We start from the raw sequence: 19940 nt of genomic DNA, 5'->3' as shown, positions 1-19940 counted from the left end.
CTCCCCATATTTATTCAATATAGTACTAGAAGTTCTAGCTAGAGCAATAAGACAACAAAAGGAGATCAAAGGGATACAAATTGGCAAGGAAGAAGTCAAACTTTCACTATTTGCAGATGATATGATAGTATACATAAGTGACCCCAAAAACTCTACCAGGGAACTTCTACAGCTGATAAACTCCTTCAGTAAAGTGGCAGGATACAAGATCAACTAAAAAAAATCAGTAGCCCTCCTATACACAAATGATAAAAGGGCTGAGAAAGAAGTCAGAGAAACATCACCCTTTACAATAGCCACAAATAATATAAAATACCTTGGGATAACACTAACTAAACAAGTGAAAGACCTTTTTGATAAGAACTTTAAATCTCTAAAGAAAGAAATTGAAGAAGATATCAGAAAATGGAAGGATCTCCCATGCTCATGGATAGGTAGGATTAACATAGTAAAAATGGCAATCTTACCAAAAGCAATCTACAGATTCAATGCAATCCCCATCAAAATCCCAACACAATTCTTCACAGAATTGGAAAGAAAAATACTCAACTTTATATGGAAAAACAAAAGACCCAGGATAGCTAAAAGAATCTTATACGATAAAGCAACCCTTGGAGGTATCACCATCCCGGACCTCAAACTCTACTATAGAGCTATAGTAATAAAAACAGCTTGGTACTGGTATAAAAACCGACATATGGACCAATGGAATCGAATTGAAGACCCTGACATTAATCCATGCACATATGAACACCTGGTTTTTGACAAAGGAGCCAAAACTATACAATGGAACAAAGAAAGTATCTTCAACAAATGGTGCTGGCATAACTGGATGTCAATATGTAAAAGATTACAAATAGATCCATATCTGTCACCATGCACAAAACTCAAGTCCAAGTGGATCAAAGACCTAAACATAAATCCAGTTACACTAAACTTAATAGAAAAGAAAATAGGAAGCACTCTTGAACGCATTGGCACTGGAGACCATTTCCTAAATAAAACACCGACAGCACAGACCCTGAGCACAACCATTAATAAATGGGACCTCTCGAAACTGAGAAGCTTTTGCAGGGCAAAAGACACAGTCAACAAGACAAAAAGACAGCCAACAGATTGGGAAAAGATCTTCACCAACCCCACATCTGACAGAGGATTGATCTCCACAATATATAAAGAACTCAAGAAACTAGACATCAAAGCACTGAACAGTTCAATTAAAAAATGGGCTAAAGAGCTAAACAGAGAATTCACAAAACAAGAACTACAAATGGTTGAAAGACATTTAAAGAAATGCTCAACATCCTTAATCATCAGAGAAATGCAAATCAAAACGACTCTGAGATACCACCTTACACCTGTCAGAATGGCTACGATCAAAAACACCAATGACAACCAATGTTGGAGAGGATGTGGAGCAAAGGGAACACTCCTCCACTGTTGGTGGGAATGTAAACTTGTACAACCACTGTGGAAATCAGTATGGCAGTTTCTCAGAAAATTAGGAATCGAACTACCTCAAGACCCAGCCATCCCACTCTTGGGCATATACCCAAGGAATGCTGATTCATACCATAAAGATACATGCTCAGCTATGTTCATAGCAGCACTATTTGTAATAGCCAGAACCTGGAAACAACCTAGATGCCCATCAATGGAAGAATGGATGAAAAAAAATGTGGTACATATACACAATGGAGTACTACTCAGCAGAGAAAAACAATGAAAGCATGAAATTTGCAGGCAAATGGATGGAACTAGAAAAAATCATCCTGAGTGAGGTAACCCAAACCCAGAAAGACAGTTATGGTATGTACTCACTCATTGGTGGATTCTAGATATAAAATAAAGAACAATCAGACCACAACCCATAGAACCATAGAGGCTATATATATAGCATGGAGGTCCCTAGGATGACTGTGGCATATAATAAATTTCAGTTTTACTCAATTATTAAAAAAAATAGCCACATGAATGGAAACACATGAACTATGAACCAAAGGCTGAGGGGCTCCCAGCTGGATCAAGCCCTCTGAATAGGTGAGACAGTTGATTGGCTTGATCAGTTTGGGAGGCAACTAGGCAGTGGGACCAAGTCCTGTGCTCATTGCATGAGTTGGCTGTTTGAAACCTGGAACTTATGCAGGGACACTTGGCTTAGTCTGGGAGGAAGGGACTGGACCTCCCTGGACTGAGTTTACCAAGTTGATCACAGTCCTCGGGGGAGGACTTGTCCTGGAGGAGGTGGGAATGGAGGGTGGGCTGGGGGTAAGGGGAGGGCGTGGGAGGGGGGAGAATAGGGGAACCCATGGCTGATATGTAGAACTGAATGGTATTGTAAAATAAAAAATATATATCACAAAAAAAACAACAGAAAGCTTACAAACTTAAAAAAAATCTTCATTTGATGGACTGTGTTAGAAAGTAGATTGGTAACAGTTTTAGAGAGAATATTTGAATCACAGAATAATCTCGTATCCAAATTTCCATACTGCATAGAAGTTATTTAATATTTTACATTGTTTCTTCTGTGTTATGCCCTGTTATTACCTTCTGTCTTAAACTCATTTTAATGCTCATTTTATAGTACAGACTAATACTTTTCTAAAGGTCATTGTTGAAAGAGGCATTTAAAATATTTTCCATCATAAAGGTAGACAATATTTAGTATACAATTTTAGACATTGAGTTGGGGATATAGCTAAGTAGTATAGCATTTTCCTAGCATTTTGTAAAACCCTGGGACCAATTCTAGTACCTCAAAACAAAACAAAACAAAACAAAACAAACAAACAAAACAAAAACAAAATAACCAAGACCCAGACATTAATAGGGATGAAAATGATGCTTTACATATAGGGAAAGAATAGGGGTCAGAGCTTGGTAACTCATATTGTCAAAATTCTGTCAAAATTGCCTGTGCTCATTCCTAAAAGGGATCTCTATATTATACCTCCTCCCAAGGATCAGGGGGATATCATAGAAGAGGGGGTAGAAAAATTCTAAGAGCCAGAGGTTCAAGGAAATTGCTAAGAAACAATGCCTTCTTGGTGTGCCAGGGCCAGCGTATTCATAAGCCCAGAGCATCCGTGCTTGCCTGTGTAAGACTTGCTGAAGAGCAGGCCTGTCAATATTCAAGCATAGTTGGAATAGAGACTTCCGTTAAAGCATGGTTGGGGTAAGGACTTCCCTTCCAGCATGGTTTTAGTAAGGACTTCCCTTCAAGCATGGTTGGGGTAAGGACTTCCCTTCCAGCATGGTTGGGGTAAGGACTTCCCTTCCAGCATGGTTGAGGTAGGGACTTCCCTTCCAGCATGGTTGGGGTAAGGACTTCCCTTCCAGCATGGTTGAGGTAAGGACTTCCCTTCCAGCATGGTTGGGGTAAGGACTTCCCTTCAAGCATGGTTGAGGTAGGGACTTCCCTTCCAGCATGGTTTTAGTAAGGACTTCCCTTCCAGCATGGTTGGGGTAAGGACTTCCCTTCCAGCATGGTTGGGGTAAGGACTTCCCTTCAAGCATGGTTGTGGTAGGGCTTTACCTTCAAGCATTGATTAGGGTAGGGACTCTCTGGGTCCCATGCCATGAGCCCTAACTTGAGCTGAGCTGTTATTGTCAGTTGATGGCTGATGGAGGGTAATAGTAAGTTTTATTAAAGCCCCCTGTAATGAGCCTACACTCGATTGTATAGGCCCACTCTCATGCACACATAGGCAGCACTGATTGGACCTCATCCATTATAATAGAAGAGGCCATGAAGTTGGGGAAAGCACATGATGTGGAGAGTCTGGGAGGAGTTAGAAGGGATAGGAGGGTAAGTATTACCAAAATACATTTTATATACGTATAAACTTTTCAAAGAACAAAGAAAAAACATAATTAAAACAAAAATCTTAAATTTGGGTAGGGAAAATTACTTCTGCCAGGATCACCAGACAGCCACAAGGGGGCAGACAAAGCTAATTTTGCAACTGAGTCTTATGGAATCAGGATTCAGGTTCTGCAGACAGACCTGATAATGAATCAGAAACAGACCCAACACTAACCAAATAGCAAAACCCCCAACAGCCAAAACAACCTCTCCTCACTAGGCAACTTTTAAAATAAGAGCAAGAGAAGGAAAGATTAATGACACCATGCAGTTGAGCTTAATTCAGCAAAAATCACCGGATTGTTGGCCATTCTTTTATATATTCAGGGAGCAAAACTCCCCAATAAAATGTCACATATGACTTGAAATTCCAGTTGAAACGAAGAGGGTGTAAGCCCCGACCTTCTAGAAGTTACATGCTTAAGGAGGTGACCAGTGAGGAGCAAATGATACTTTTCATAAAGGGAATAAAGATTCGTGCATAAACACAGCAGACTCTGTAAGGTGGAGTGAGTCTGTGTGTGTACGTAGTGCATCTGTATAATGTTTATCCTATTTAAATATGTAAATGCTCCATTTGGTAAGGGTTGCATGCCAATAATTACATAAAAAATTGGAAATACCATGCATCACAGTGCACTGAATATATCTAACCTCCTGACCTTGCAATATGTGTATTGTGTAGTATGGATTGCTTCCTGCCATGATCTAGGAGTAGACTGTCAGCCATGGCTTGCTCCCATTGCCCAGCCTCACTAAAGACATCAGTAGTCTAGGAATGATTACATTTCATAACCTGAAATCTTGTTTCTATTCAACATGTTCTGCTTCACACTATCATAAAGCAAACCCAAATCACAAATGAGACCATCCATAGACAATGCTATGATGGTCGGCCTGGCCGGACGTAGCATCACTGAAGAGAGAGGCAAGGGTCATGTCTGTATATTTCTGTCAAGGCGTTTCCACAGATAATTAATAAATGAGAAAAACTCACTCTGGATGTGGCAACACCATCCACGGACTTGGGAATCTGAGCAGAATGAAGGAGGGAGTGGGAGAAAGATAACTGAGAGCTTGCATTCTGTTTCTCTGTTCCCTGGCCTATCACAGCCCTAACTGCTCTGCTCCATCAAGCCTTAACTGCCATGAGGGATGGAAGCCCCTGACCCTATGAACCAGGATAAATCTTTCTTCCCTTAAGCTGTTTCTGTCTTATACGTCATTACAATGACAAGAGAAACGTCTATACTGGTAATTTCCCCACTTCATATCACCCAAGAATTATTCATTGGTCTCTACTTCTATATGCCCAAAGTGTCAAACACCGCTATGCTAATATACTGAACGAGGTCTCACTCCTGCATGGCTTAAAACCTGGAAGAAGGGAGGAGCATGAAAAGGTTACATATACACCCACACATATTTACATACATGTAAATATGTGTGTTTATATAACTCAGATTACAACTGTGGACAAAATGAACGAGACACAGTGGGTGAAGAACAATAGGAGGAAAACGCTTTAGGTAGCCCAGGACGGAAGGGCTTTTTGACAAACTTACTTTGTTCCCACCCTGAAGGAAAAGACATGAAGCACCTGAAGGGCATTCCACTGGCATGGCGTGGCACCCTGCATGAAGGGCTTGTGGCTGAAGTTGGCGTGGCCAAGATAGTGTCCCAGGACAGAGTACCCCTGTGGGCCTGGAGAGACAGTGCAAACCAAGTTAAATGAAGTCTTATCATCCGGTGTCACTAATGTTGAAACATCTGTGTTTCCTTCCTGCTTCATGGGTAATTCTGTGAGCCTCAGGACACTCCTTTGGGAAAGGGCAGCATGGCATTGGTGATGTGAACAGGAAATGTCACTGTGGCTGCTGTGTGAGTGAGTACCATGGAGCTGGAGAGATGGCTCAGGGGTTAAGAGTGTTGGTCCCTTCTACAGGACCTGAGTTCAGTTCCCAGCACTGATGTCTGGCAGCTAACAGCCACCTGTAACTTCATTTCTAAGGGATCTGACACCCCTCTGGCCCTTGTAGGCACCTACATGCATGTGTATGCACACAGATACATAAATAAGAAAATGAGCAACAACAGCAACAAAGAATAAGAAAGCTGGTGTAACTATGTAAGTGCCAGGCAAAGTCTTCAAGACAGAGTTATGGTGGCAGCTTTTCACACTGACAAGCACTATTTTATCAGGCTACCAAGGTAAGCAAACTTGCAGATCTAAATACCAGAGAGGAAGTGTTATGACAACTAGCACTTGAGGTAAATGGGGGTGGGGAGGCCCTGAGCATTACTTCCCAGACATCTTTCTACTTCTAATTCAGTCAGGTCCTCCAGGTGCCCCAGCCCACAGAACAGTGATGTCCGCAGTTAAGATCATCACACTGTAGCCTAACATAGATAAATCCTGCAATCATGGCCAAAGATTTATTTTGGTGGTGATTCTAGAGCCTATCAGGTTGACAAACAATATTGATCAGCACGGACAACAACAGAGAAAATTCAAGTCAAAGTAAAAAAATGATTTGTGTGTGTGTGTGTGTGTGTGTGTGTGTGTGTGTGTGTGTGTGTGTGTGTGTAAACATGTCTTGGCATACATGAATGTGAAGTTCAGAGGACAACTTTTACACTTTCAGGAGCCTCCTCTTTCTTTTCATCATGTGAGTTCTGGGGATCCATCCTTCCACTCCCCTCCATTTTCTAAACTTGTAAACAGTGTCAGGATTTATTGATTATGTTCCTTATCACTCTTTGAAGTACAGTGTCTTAGTTACTGTTCTGTTGCTGTGAGGAGATACCATGACCAAGGCAACGTATAGAAGAAAACATTTAATTAGGGGCTTGCTTAAAGCTTCAGAACTTTAAAGCTTAAAGCTTAGTCCATTGCTATCTTGGCAGGGAGCTACATCCTGCAGTCAACAGGGAGAGGGAGAGAGAGAGAGAGAGAGAGAGAGAGAGAGAGAGAGAGAGAGAGAGAGAGAGAGAGAGAAAGAGAGAGGGAGAGAGAGACTGGCCTGGAATTTTAAAACCTTAAATCCCACCCTCAGTGATACACCTCCTCCAACAAGGCCATGCCTCCTAGTCCTTCCCAAACAGTTCCATTAACAGTGGACCACGTATTCACAATGGTCTATTATTGGTGAAATTATTATGACCACTCCATGTAGTTAAAAGGGAGGTTTATTTTGTGGGGTAATTTACAAGTGAAGGGATAGGTAACAGGGTCTGGAAAAGGTATAGTGCAGTCCGGCGGTATTCTCTGGAGAACTCTGGTTAGTCTACCTCCAGTGTCCAGGGTCCGGGAATCAAGAGAGCCAGTGCATCTGGATCTCAGGTCTTTGGGGTCCTCTCTCGGCCCCGCCTTGTAGGCATGACAGTTACCGAAGCCTCAATGGGGGTTGGAACTTCCAGACCAAAGCTGGATCGGCTGCCCACTACAGTCTATGGGAGCCATTCTCATTCAATCCCTGAAGAAAGAATAGAGACTGTATCATTTACAGGTCCTCACTGGTGTATAACAAGTCTTGTGGCCACACAGAAAGATCAGAAAGATTCCAGAGAGTGTATGGGGGAGAAAAGGAGGGGAGGGGAGAGTGAGGGAAAGAGATGGGGAAGGAGAGGAAGAGGGGGAGATATGACCTTGTGTGGGAGACAGAACCTTATATGAGAGGCATATCCTCCTGATGGGGTGTTTTACTTATTGGGCTTAAGCAAGCAGGCATGAGCTGTGCCCTGTATCACACCCACCATCATGTACTCTGAAGATAATACTTCCCTCCTGTGAAGATATCCACCTGGTCTGACCCAGAATAGTCTCCATATCTCTGTAAATAGACTTATCTGTGGTCTATCTGGACACATGAGGTAGTCAATCCAGAGCTCTCTATAATTAGAACAGGAACATTTTGGGGGCTGTCATTATTCTATTTGCCACAAATTATTAGGAGTTATATGCTACCTGTTTCCTTTTTGTTAAAACAATTATGTACTTTTAATCACTTTAATTTAAACTTTTTATGTCATTTTGTCTCAAATATGTCTTCTGCATACTGGTTTTTTAAAATCATCATTCTCTTAGAAAGTTCATTTAGAATTTCTTTCCCCTAGTAGATAAATTTAATAGTTTTCCAGATTGATTATTTTTAAAGTCATTGTATAGAAATGCCCTTTTCTCTTTAGACAAGGTTTTTCTGTTATTGTCTTGATTTTCCTAAACTATTTTCTTCTCTTGAGATTCATGAAAAAATTCAAGTAGAGAAAATTATAATCTGTAAAAGTTTTAGCATTTTTTAAAGACTAAGCACTTGATAGTTCCCTGGAAACCTGAGTCTCTTTTCAGACACTGGATTTTATTTAATCAGACACTAGATCTGTTTCCTTGAAATTGTCTTTTTTCTAAATAATTCTAATTTATTCTTTGAGAATTTCTTACATGTGTACAATGTATTTTGATCATATCTACCTCTCAAACAATTCCTGGACCCCTTCAACATGCAGCAAGTCCCCCTTCCTATCTTTATGCCCTGTTCTGAATTTTTTAATACCCCACTGAGTCCAATTAAGGATATTCATATGCACATAGCTATAGGGACATCTGCTGGAACATGGACTATCTACCAGTAGCCACACCCCCAATGAAAAATGACTCTCCCTCTTCCTGCAGACAGAAATTGCAAATAAATCCATAGCTAGGGGTGGGACCTCTTGAGCTATTTTCCCTCTGTGCTTGAAATTTTTCTGTCCTAATCTTGTGCAGTTCTGGAACAGCTACTGTTAGTGTGGTGGTTTAAATGAGCATGGCCACCATAAACTCCATATTTGAATGCTTAGTCACCAGGGAGTGGAACTGTTTGGGAAGGATTGGGGGTGTGGCCTTGTTGGCGGAGGTGTGTCACTGGGAGTGGGATTTGAGGCTTCAGAAGCCAGTGTTAGGCCTGGTTGTGCTCTCTCTCTGCCTGCTGCCTTCAGATCAGGATGTAAAGCTCTCAGCTACTGCTCCACTGCCATGCCTGTCTGCTTCCCACCATGCTGATCACGGATTAACCCTCTAAAACTGTAAGCAAGTCCTCAGTCAAATGATTCATTTTATAAGAGTTCCCATGGTCATAGTGACTCTTCCTAGTAATAGAACAGCAATATTTAAGACAGAAGTTGGTGTCAGGAACTGGGGCATTGCTGTGATAGGCCTGGCCATGCTGTTTTATGGAGGAATATGGAAGACTTTGGGGTTTTAGACTACAAAAGTGATTGAACTCCCTAAGCGGGACTTAATGGGCCCTTGTAGCAGCAGTGAGAATGATGTGGTGCTGAGGGCAGTATGGACAATGCAGCCCTGACTCAAGAGGTTTCAGAGGTGAAAAATATGAGCAGCTGGTATAGAGACCACTTTTGCAATACTTTGGCAAAGAATATAGCTGCTTTTTGCCCTTGTTCTAAAAAATCTTCCAGAGGCTAAATTAAAGTTTTCAATGAATGGCATTGGCAGAGGATATTTCATGACAGCCTAGAATTGACTGTGTCCTGTGGTTATTAGTGGTCACTCTTGGTCACTCTTATGGAGATCTGTAATGAAAAGGAGGGAGCAGGACAAAGAGAAGTACAAAATGTTCAGTTTGAGGAGAAAAAGAGCACCAGGAGATCTAATGTTGGAGCCAAGACCTGTGCTCAATGAAATAAAAAATTTAAACGAAGACCTGGTTTAAAATGGAATGAAGGGAAGAGTGTCTTCACCGCAAGACCCCACCCAGCTAAGCTTCCAACTTGTGAAAAGGAATTAAAGGACAGCAGCAAAGGGAACCATCCGCAGTGGAAGAAGCATAAGCAAGTCATCAATGAATGCTCTCCTTTATGACGCCTTGGTCATGATGCCTCTCTACTGCAACAGAGCAGTGAGTAAGACAGCGAGTTCACGAGTGCAACACTCGTGTCCTATCCACACCACAGCAGTCCCAGCAGTCCGCCCGTCCTCTGACTCTTAATTCTTTCCATTTCTGCTCCAAAGATACCTCCCACGCTTTGAGGGAAGAGGCTGTGTAGCCACTCAGACCCAACCAAGTAAACACAGAGACTTATATTGCTTTACAAACTGTGTGGCTGTGGCAGGCTTCTTACTAACTGTTCTTATAGCTTAAATTAATCCATTTCCATAAATCTATACCTTGCCACGTGGCTCATGGCTTGCTGGTACTTTACGTCTTCCTTGTCCTGGTGGCAGCTGGCAGTGAGTCCCTCTGCCTTCCCGATCTTTTATTTCTCCTCTCTGTTAGTCCCGCCTATACTTCCTGCCTAGCCACGGCCAATCAGGTTTTATTCATTGACCAATAAGAGCAACACATTTGCCATCCAGACCATCCCCCAGCACAGCCAAGTGCAGACCATTTCAGACACCTGCACTCAGGCCTGTGGTCCTAATCATCCTCTATGCGGGCCTGCTGGGTAAAGCCATGAGGGACTCAAGAACAGGCTCCCACAGGACATACAGAACACCCCACAGCAAGGCTGATACACATGCCCCATTAGGGCTGAGCGGTTGTCCACGGCAGAGCAAGGCATCTCTGCCCCAGGTTGAGAGCAGCACCTATGTATGGGCATAGGCACAACCATGTAGAAATCAGTTTAGTCAACGCATTTGTTTTGTTTTGCTTTTAGAAAAATAGCAATAGTGGGTTCCCCATGTGTAGCAAGGCCGATGACCTCCCCATCCATGTGCTTTGGACCAGGTCTACAGTACCAGGCATGACTTCCTTCTTGTCAGTCGGGCCTGAAATTGAACCAGCAAGTGGTTGATTACCCATATGACATGAATTTGCTTTTGATACTTTAGATATAAAATCTACAAGACTACACTGTAATACTATGTATTTATTGGAAAAACATGGATAATATAAACCATATATTTGAGAGCAATTTAGAAAGCCATGGGTTAGTGCCTAGATAGAATTTGGGATTATAATACTAGCTATATTGGCTGTGAGAGTACAGCTTTGGATATGATGGTTTCTTGCACTAAAAGTCACTTCTCTGAAAGCTGGAGAGATGACTCAGTACTTAACGGTGTTTACTGTGTAATCATGAGGACTACAATCTGGACCCCAGCATCCACATAACAAGATGGTTCACACACACACACACACACACACACATACACACACACACACACACACACACACACACACACACACACACACACACTTATAACTGTGGCTCTGAGTGGAGCAGAGGCTAGAGGATCCATGTGGAACACAGACAAAATTAATTCCAGCATGGTACCAAAACTTGCTCCTGTATCATTCTACTCCCATTGATATTGTGTCATGAAAAATTACATCTTTGTGCATGGAATTCCCATTGTAACAGGTATGTAATTGTTGATTTATATAGTTTCCTTGTAAGTCACACAGTATAAAGAAAAATTGAAAGAGTTAAGAATAAATGTGTGCTACACGATGTATTTATCTGTGTATGTAAGTGAGTATTGATTGGCTAATTCTATTTCCACTTGAATCCAAATAATAGGCCTGATAGTTTTAAGCAATATTATAGATCATAATATTGTTTCTGCTTTCCCCATAGCATTTATGTGAATAATTCATTGATAAGCTGTGTATACACTATATCAAAGAACCATGCATTGACATGCTGCAAACATATATTGATGCTCACACTAAGCATGGAGTATTCAGATGTAAACTCAGTTATCAGAGCAGTAACCTGAAAGAAAGAAACCAACAAGCCAGGAAATTCCAGGACTGTGTTCTAAGTGAATATTTAAGGGCAGGTATCACGGGAGCACACTATAGAGCTCTAAACTGTCAGGGAAGACTTCTCAGAGGGAGTTCAGAGGGAGAGAAAGGCAGTAGGAGAGTTAACCAGTTCAGAAGTCATTTTCAAATGATCACCTTGGGAGCTGGGGAGATTGCTCAGTGGTTGAAGTGGTTGCAATGTAGGCATGTGGGCCAGGGTTTGGACTCTCAGAACCAACATAAATGTTGGATGGGCAAGGCTTGGAAGTCAGAGATGAGGATTCCCAGAGCAAGATATCTAGCAAGACTAGCCATATATGAGGGCTCTGGGTTTGACTGAGGGACCTTGCATCCTGAAGAAGTCAGAAGAGTGATAGGGATGATTCCCAACACCAGCCTTGCCTTACACACTCACACACATACATACACAAAGCATGCATTCACACATTCATGTACACACCACATATACACACATAACACACCACATACACACAAATATACATATATACATTCATGTACACACCACATATACACACATAACACACCACATACACACAAATATACATATATACATTCATGTACACGTCACATATACAAATCAGACACGTACAAACACACAGACACACATACATGCAAAAGCATGCATACACACATAAAAGCACATATCACAGAAGCACACAGAGAAACAGAAAAACAAAACAGATCACTTTGGCTACAAATAGAAACTGGCTCCTAAGGAGACCAGTGTAGAAAAATCCAGGTAGGAGAAGGCAGGAAGATGTTAGCATGTTGTCCCTGTAGGAGCAGGCAGGAAGATGTTAGCATGCTGTCCCTGTAGGAGCAGGCAGGAAGATGTTAGCATGCTGTTCCTGAGACACAAGGGGTGAACAAGTGCGGAGGCAAAGACGTAGAAAACCACTAGATTGTTTAGACTACAGAAATGCCAGGAGCCACTGAATATGCTGATTGGAGATAAGCAGCAGGAATGATGACGAGCAAAGTATCTGTCCTGAGCAGGACGTGAAGAATACTGTTCTCATTGAGAGAGGTGACCCAGAGGAGGAGCAAAAGGAGAGGTGACAGTGGTCACAGTGTGGAGTCTGGGGAAGAGGAATGGACTTTGATGGGACTACGGGCCAGCTGTCTGTGGGGAGGCTTTCATACAGTCCCCTTTCTTCGTGTGTTAAAGACATGTACATAGTGTGTTAAAAACATGTACGTAATCACCCATATGTCAGTCTCCCTGGATAGGCTGTAAGAACACCAAAGACGCAATAAGGTAAGTGTGATTCTTTCCCTTGAGGAATTTAATAAGAAAGGAAAAGCTTTTTAATTTGTACCCGATGACAAACAGACATTATGATAAAGCATATTAAGTGGACTGGCCATATTAAATCCCAGGGAATTTGCTCATGGGCAGAGATTTAAATCAAACTGAGTTTTCAGGGATTCAAGGACTTTCTTTCCCGTCCTTTTGACAAAAGAACTTCCAGAATGACAAGACCCACTTAGACAAGTGTATTAGAGCACATGTAAGATGAAAGGGAGAAGGTGGGGTATGCAGCCTGCTCTATAAGGTTGGTACTGTAACTGGGTCAAAATACATCTCTAGAGAAGCTGTGGACCCTACGGGAGAACCTATTGATGTTTTGCTAAGTGGTCATGTTGTCAAACTGCCTTATAAATATTTATGTGTGTATCCATAGGTTTGTGCTGCTCTCAACTTTGAACAGAGAAACTTCTTAATGCAGAGAGTGATTGTTGGAGCAGAGACCCATAATAGCCAAAGTGCTGAGGGTGAGTGTCTGTAAGTGCTCAGTCATGGATGGAGTGTCTTCATCAACTCCCCCCCCAACACACCTCAGGGATAATCCAGAGAAGAGGATGAGAGGAAGGAGGGAGCTGGAGCATGGAGAAGAGCCATGTGAAATCCTGTCTTCTGGATATGACATGGCTCTTGCATACATGAACTCCTGCTGTTGTTCAGTGGAGTGGTCGGGCCCTGGTCAGAATCACACTGAAATATTAAAGTACTATGGAAGAGGAAAGAAAGTGATACAATTGTGTACCTACCTGTAGTGGGTAGCCATTCCAGCTTTGATCTGGAAGTTCCAACCCCCATTGAGGCTTCGGTAACTGTCACGCTTACAAGGTGGGGCCAAGAGAGGGCCCTGAGGACCAGAGATCCAGATGTGCCTCGCTCTCTCTGTTCCTGGACCTTGGACGTAGAAGTAGACCTAGCAGAGTTCTCCAGAGAACACTGCTGGACTGCGACACACCTTCCCCAGACCTGGCAACCTACCTATCCCTTCATTTGTAAGTTACACCACTAATAAACCTCCCTTTTAACTATGTCGAGTGGCCTTAATAATTTCACCAATACCTACCTGCCTTCAAATTGATTTCAGTTTCACAAAAAAGAGGCAGCCTACCGAAAGATGCTTTCCCTGTAAAAACAAAAACAAAAACAAAAAAACCCTCAATACATTTGAATAGCTTCAAGGACATATCTGAATGACTAATTGATAAATCCAAGTTCATTCCGTCTTTACAATATTTCAGACAATGCATGGGAACAAAAAAATTGGTATTTTACTCTTTGTTTTTGTGAAGGATTTTGTTATTTTGTCTACTTTCAACACAAACTATTGTGGCTGCATTTGCAAAGTATTTCACGGTAATGTATTTGTGATTTGTTTCTCATGAAACATTCTTGAATGGGAAGAAGGAAGCAAACATCTGCAGAGAGATCAGGAGCAAATGCTGCCTTGAAATCTGAATGGTCGGTCACCGCTTCATCCAGCAGAAAACCTCTTACGTTTGTAGAACATTAGATGGCTGACAAATGTACATCAATTTATGAAAAATGTTTTAAAAGTAAATATAATTATCCCCAAGTGAAATTCTTGGCTGTGTACAGGCTTCCAGTTTCTCCATACATCTAGCTAGAGGCAGCTTTCAGTGTTGAGGATGTTTGTTCCTCTTGAATTCCTATTTTTTTTCATTTTTTAAATTTATTTATTAAATTTAATTTTACATATCAGCCACGGATCCCCTTGTTCTCCCCCCTCCCTCCCGCCTCCCCCACAGCCCACCCTCCATTCCCATCTCCTCCAAGGCAAAGACTCCCCCAAGGATTGAGTTCAACCTGGTAGATTCAGTCCAGGCAGGTTCAGTCCCCTCCTCCCAGGCTGAGCCAAGTGTCCCTGTATAAGCCCCAGGTTCCAAACAGCCAACTCATGCAATGAGCACAGGACCCGGTCCCACTGCCTGGATGCCTCCCAAGCAGATCAAGCTAATCAACTGTCTTATTTATCCGGAGGGCCTGATCCAGTTGGGGGCTCCTCAGCCATTGGTTCATAGTTCATGTGTTTCCATTCGTTTGGCTATTTGTCCCTGTGCTTTTTCTAACCTTGGTCTCAACAATTCTCACTCATACAAACCCTCCTCTTTCTCACCAATTGGACTCCTGGTGCTCCACCTGGGGCCTGACCAAGGATCTCTGCATCCAGATTCCTCAGTTCTTGGATGGGGTTTCTAGCATGACAATTAGGGTGTTTGGCCATCCCATCACCAGAGTAGGTCAGTTCCGGCTGTCTCTCGACCATTGCCAGCCGTCTATTGTGGGGGTATCTTTGTGGATTTCTGTGGGCCTCTCTAGCACTTTGTTTCTTCCTTTTCTCATGTGGTCTTCATTTACCATGGTCTCCTATTCCTTGTTCTCCCTCTCTGTTCTTGATCCAGCTGGGATCTCCTACTCCCACAGGCTCTCTTTCCCTCGACCCTCACCCTTCATTACTCCCACTCAACCCAGACTCAGAAAGACAAACATAGTATGTACTCACTCATAGGAGGATACTAGAGGTGGAACAAGGACGACTGGACTACTACTCACATCACCAGGGAGGCTACCCCCAAGAAAGACATGAGGATTGCCCAATGACAGAGAAATGGCTGAGATCTACATGAACATCCTCTTGAATTCCTAACACCCACTTTGGGCAACTCACAGCTGGCTGTTAACTCTGGCCCTAAGGGATCTGATACCATCTACTGGCTTCCATGGGTACTGCATTCATCTACTGCTACTATTTTGCTCTCTCTCTCTCTCTCTCTCTCTCTCTCTCTCTCTCTCTCTCTCTCTCTCTCTCACACACACACACACACGATGATAATAATAATAATAATAATAATAATAATATACATATATTTAAAAGAGATACAAGAGACTGGTAGTAAATACAAATACATTGATGAATTATTTAAAAAAGAATAGCTAAAACTGTAACAAGAGATCCTAAAGTTTTATATGTACGTTTTAAATCATCATGAACTGAAAAATTAGATATCAAAGATACATTTCCAGCAAAACTGATAATAAAAACCTGAAATGGAAAGCACAAATAAGCCAAAAGCTACCTGGAAAATTGATGTTGTAATAACCAGAAGCCTCCGGCCAAAACACACAGAGTTGTGTCTCAGAAAGTCTTTAAGCAACACATAATCAGCATCTTTTATAAATGAGAATCAGTATGCCTTTCACAGTGCCACACAGCCACCTTTGAATCTCTGCTAGAAATTACAAATGATACAAATTATAACCCATGTTGAAGGCTGCTACAGTTTCTCCTCCAGCTGACACATCTGGATCGGAAAGCCTGACATCATTCTGGACTTATGTTTCCAGGTGAAGGAGAAGGCCTGGTTCACACTGGGCCAGCCAGCTGCAGACGCCATCAAAGCCAGTAGCTGAGCCACAGCCGGGTTTTATCCTGGTGCCTTACTGACCTGCAGATGGAGATGTCAGGAAGCTTCTAGGTGGGAAGACTTTGCTTATATGCAATAGGCTCCTCTCGCTGACTGTGCCAGCTCAGCCAGCCTCTCCAAATATATAGCAGCAGGTTCACTTGGCAGCCTTGTTGGCTGAATTCTTATTAATTCCCTTGTGGATCAATACAGGCAATTTTCAAGTGGTCTTTGATATGAAAAAGGAACACTACTAAACTATCTGTGGCCACAAAAGCTGCTCTCTATTGTCTGTTTTGAACAATTTTCTTATTATAGGATTGTCCTTGGACCTGATTCATCTGGTATAGAAGATAACATACGTTATTACGATCCATTAAGATGCTTTTGAAGTTATAAACATTTACTCACTCAATCCACAATCTTTTACATTACCAGTCTTATACCAGAGAGAGGAGTTCAAGAAGCCAGGGAGAAATGGATGGGCAACTTGGGAAAGGCCTTTTTACCTTGGACATTTACATCTTAATGGAGGAAGGGAAGTGAGCAAAGGAACCAGTCACACAACTTCAGATCATGCTTAAGGTGAAGAAAAGACACAGGGCAGTAAGAGAGAGATTTAGGGAGAGTTAGATTCAGTGATAGAGGAAGAGGGTGAATAAGGAAAAGAGCAAAAGATTCCAGAATGGAGGGTGGATCACTGACACAGGCTTTGTTACAAGCAGTGCTGTGAGAGACTGCACTCTTCACCGTGTGTGTGTGTGTGTGTGTGTGTGTGTGTGTGTGTCTGTGTGTGTCTGTGTGTCTGTGTGTGTGCATGTCTGTGTTCTTGGGACTGAATCTAGAGCTGTGTACTTGTGAGGCAACTACTCTAACCCGGAGCCACATTTCCAGCCCCTATATTGTGTTTTATCACTAATGTATTTCTAAAATGATTTATTGTCTCTCAAAAATTACAAAGAAGAGAAGGTTCCAATCTTTGCTCCTAGTTTTTAAAATGTAAATATTTGACTATTTTGAAAATTTTATACAGGAACACTATTTTTATATCATTTCTATCCCTCCCTTTTGCCACTCCAACTCCTCAATTATCATCCCCGAATTCCCTCTCAAGTCATGACTTCTTCTCCTATAATTATTGTTGTGTATGCATGCATGCACACACATGTGCTACATACACACACACACACACACACACATGCACACACACTACACACACACACACACACACACACACACACACACACACACACACACACACCCCTCACCTACTGAGCCCATTTAGTATTGTTCTTAGGTACATATGTTTGGGCTCACCACTTGGAATTGGGGAATCTATCTGCAAAGTCCTTTGACTTGGGTTAGTTTCAACAAAGATGAAGCCAGTCAGAATTCTATCCTGGAGAGGAGTGGGGTCTCCGAGGACCTGTTGGCAATGACGGCACACTGGGTGAGAGGGTAATAGTCTGCACAATTTACATTGTGGGGTGTGGCCACCCATGTGCTTATGGTCAGCATTAGTTGGACTCAGATGGCTATTAATAATGAAGGCAAGACTAAAGAGAGGACATGAAGTTGTGAGAGAGACGGGGCTGTGGGAACTAAGGACATTGGGGTGAAACAGTGGTGAGCAGATAAGATCGAGTCAAGTCACATTCCACAAATGTATGAAACTGCCTAACAGTAAAAAAAAAAATATCATTTTAAAAAAGAAATAGATGGGGAAGTCAACAAGAAGCAATTATCACAAGATTGCTGGGGAAAACAGTATCTCACAGCACACTTAGTTAATGACTTTAGGTGAACAAATGTTTTATCCATATAACAAACAATTGTATTAATATGATTTTCTCTAGCAGACACCTTTTGTCTCAATGATACATATCAATAGTCTCTGTAACTTAAAAAGGAATTAAAAACTCTTTAAATATCATTGGGGTCAAATTGCTTTTCTGTAAAGTCCTGGGATTCACTTAATGGGCACAAGAGCAGTGACTTCACTTATATTTCCGGGTAACCCAATATGTATCTATTGCTGTATTTTCCTAACAACTGGCAATATTAGTTGAGCTGTTAATCTCCTCAAGTGTCCACAAGAACACACCTCCAATATTCAAAGATTTCTTATTAAACTCTGAAAGGTCAATGGTTTCAATGTCAGTTCCATTTTCAGTCTTAACAAACATGAGCACTATGGTTGGGTCTCTCTACAGAGGTCTGATCTGGTTCTGGGCGCAACAGAGAGCGATTGGAGAGCAACAGGATACAGTTCTTCATGTTTTAGAAGAACACCAGCTGCTGTCTGGAAAACGGTTGTGCACAGCCTGAGGTGAAAGCAGCGAGGCCTGGCAAGCGATTCCGGAAGCTGGTCAAAAGACAGGAAGGGTGACCCCGAGCAGGGAGATAGAGGTGGGGGAAGAGATCAGATTTGGACAATCCAGTGAAAACTGGAGCCAACGGTGCTTGAGGACGGATTGGATAGACATGGGCCAGCAGGTCAAAGACTGGAAACAAAAATAACTCCTACATTTGGGGTTTCAGCAACTGAATGGATGCTGTTGCCTACCAATGAAATGGAGAACATTCTGTAGGGATAGAGAACATTTAGAAAATACTCTTTTTAGACACCTGAAGCTAAAAGTGAACATTGACACATGAAAATGGAGATACTATACACTATGTGTTCCATGACTAAGAAAGTTCCTATAAAAATGTGTGTTCACCTACAGCGAGATTCCCCTAGGGCCAGAAAACTGATAAAGGAGAGGGCTGAACCCCTATCCTTTCAGCATGGCAGAGGCTCAGAAGGACCAGCGGTTACAAATAGAAGTCAGTCAGGCTGAAGGGATACTCTGAAAGCATGCTGTGTCGAAGAAGTAAGCTCTGGGAAGGATGTGCACTTGGGGAATCATCAGGGGCCCAGGCCCCATGCGTACTAAGCAGGAAAAGCTGGAACAAAGGACCAACAGTCAGGTGTGTCCTTCTATCTACATGCACAGTTCAGGCAGTCTAAGTCCTGCTCCCTGTGGCCTCTCGGGTGAATGTGCTCAGGTTTTCTTTAGACACTGCTTTAATGTTGACGAGACAGGAAAATGCACACAGTCACTCGTTAGAAGATCAAGCTCCAGTTGGAAAGGCCGAAGACAGCCATGACGTCAGTGAGTGTCAGAACAGGAAGCCCTGACATGGGTAGCATTGCCCAGGAAGATCTGGAACCTGTCACTCACGCCACTGTGTGCTGCTGATGAGTGAGTGGTGGTGTGCTTCAGACCCGGATGTACATATCAGTCAGATTTGACTCTTAAAGAAGTATGCACAATTTGCCTGATTATTTGCACTTCCAAATTAGCAGAGCAGACTTCCTTCATGTAATTTTCCAGTGTGCTTTCTCCTGTGACACCACTCAGATGCTTTACCTCAGGTGCATAGGTATGAATTACCAGTCCACGACTCTTGTCTATTCAGTATTTGTTTGCCTTTAAAATTTTCTTTCCTAAAGTTTAATTAATTTAAAGAAATATACTACATGGAAATATCATATAAGTTACAGTAGACAATTGATAGAATTCTCTTTT

This window comes from Peromyscus maniculatus, chromosome 9, assembly GCF_049852395.1.
Source record: "Peromyscus maniculatus bairdii isolate BWxNUB_F1_BW_parent chromosome 9, HU_Pman_BW_mat_3.1, whole genome shotgun sequence".
Classification (NCBI taxonomy): Eukaryota; Metazoa; Chordata; class Mammalia; order Rodentia; family Cricetidae; genus Peromyscus; species Peromyscus maniculatus.
The sequence above is the reverse complement of the archived record's forward strand: the minus strand, read 5'-3'. Positions refer to the sequence as shown.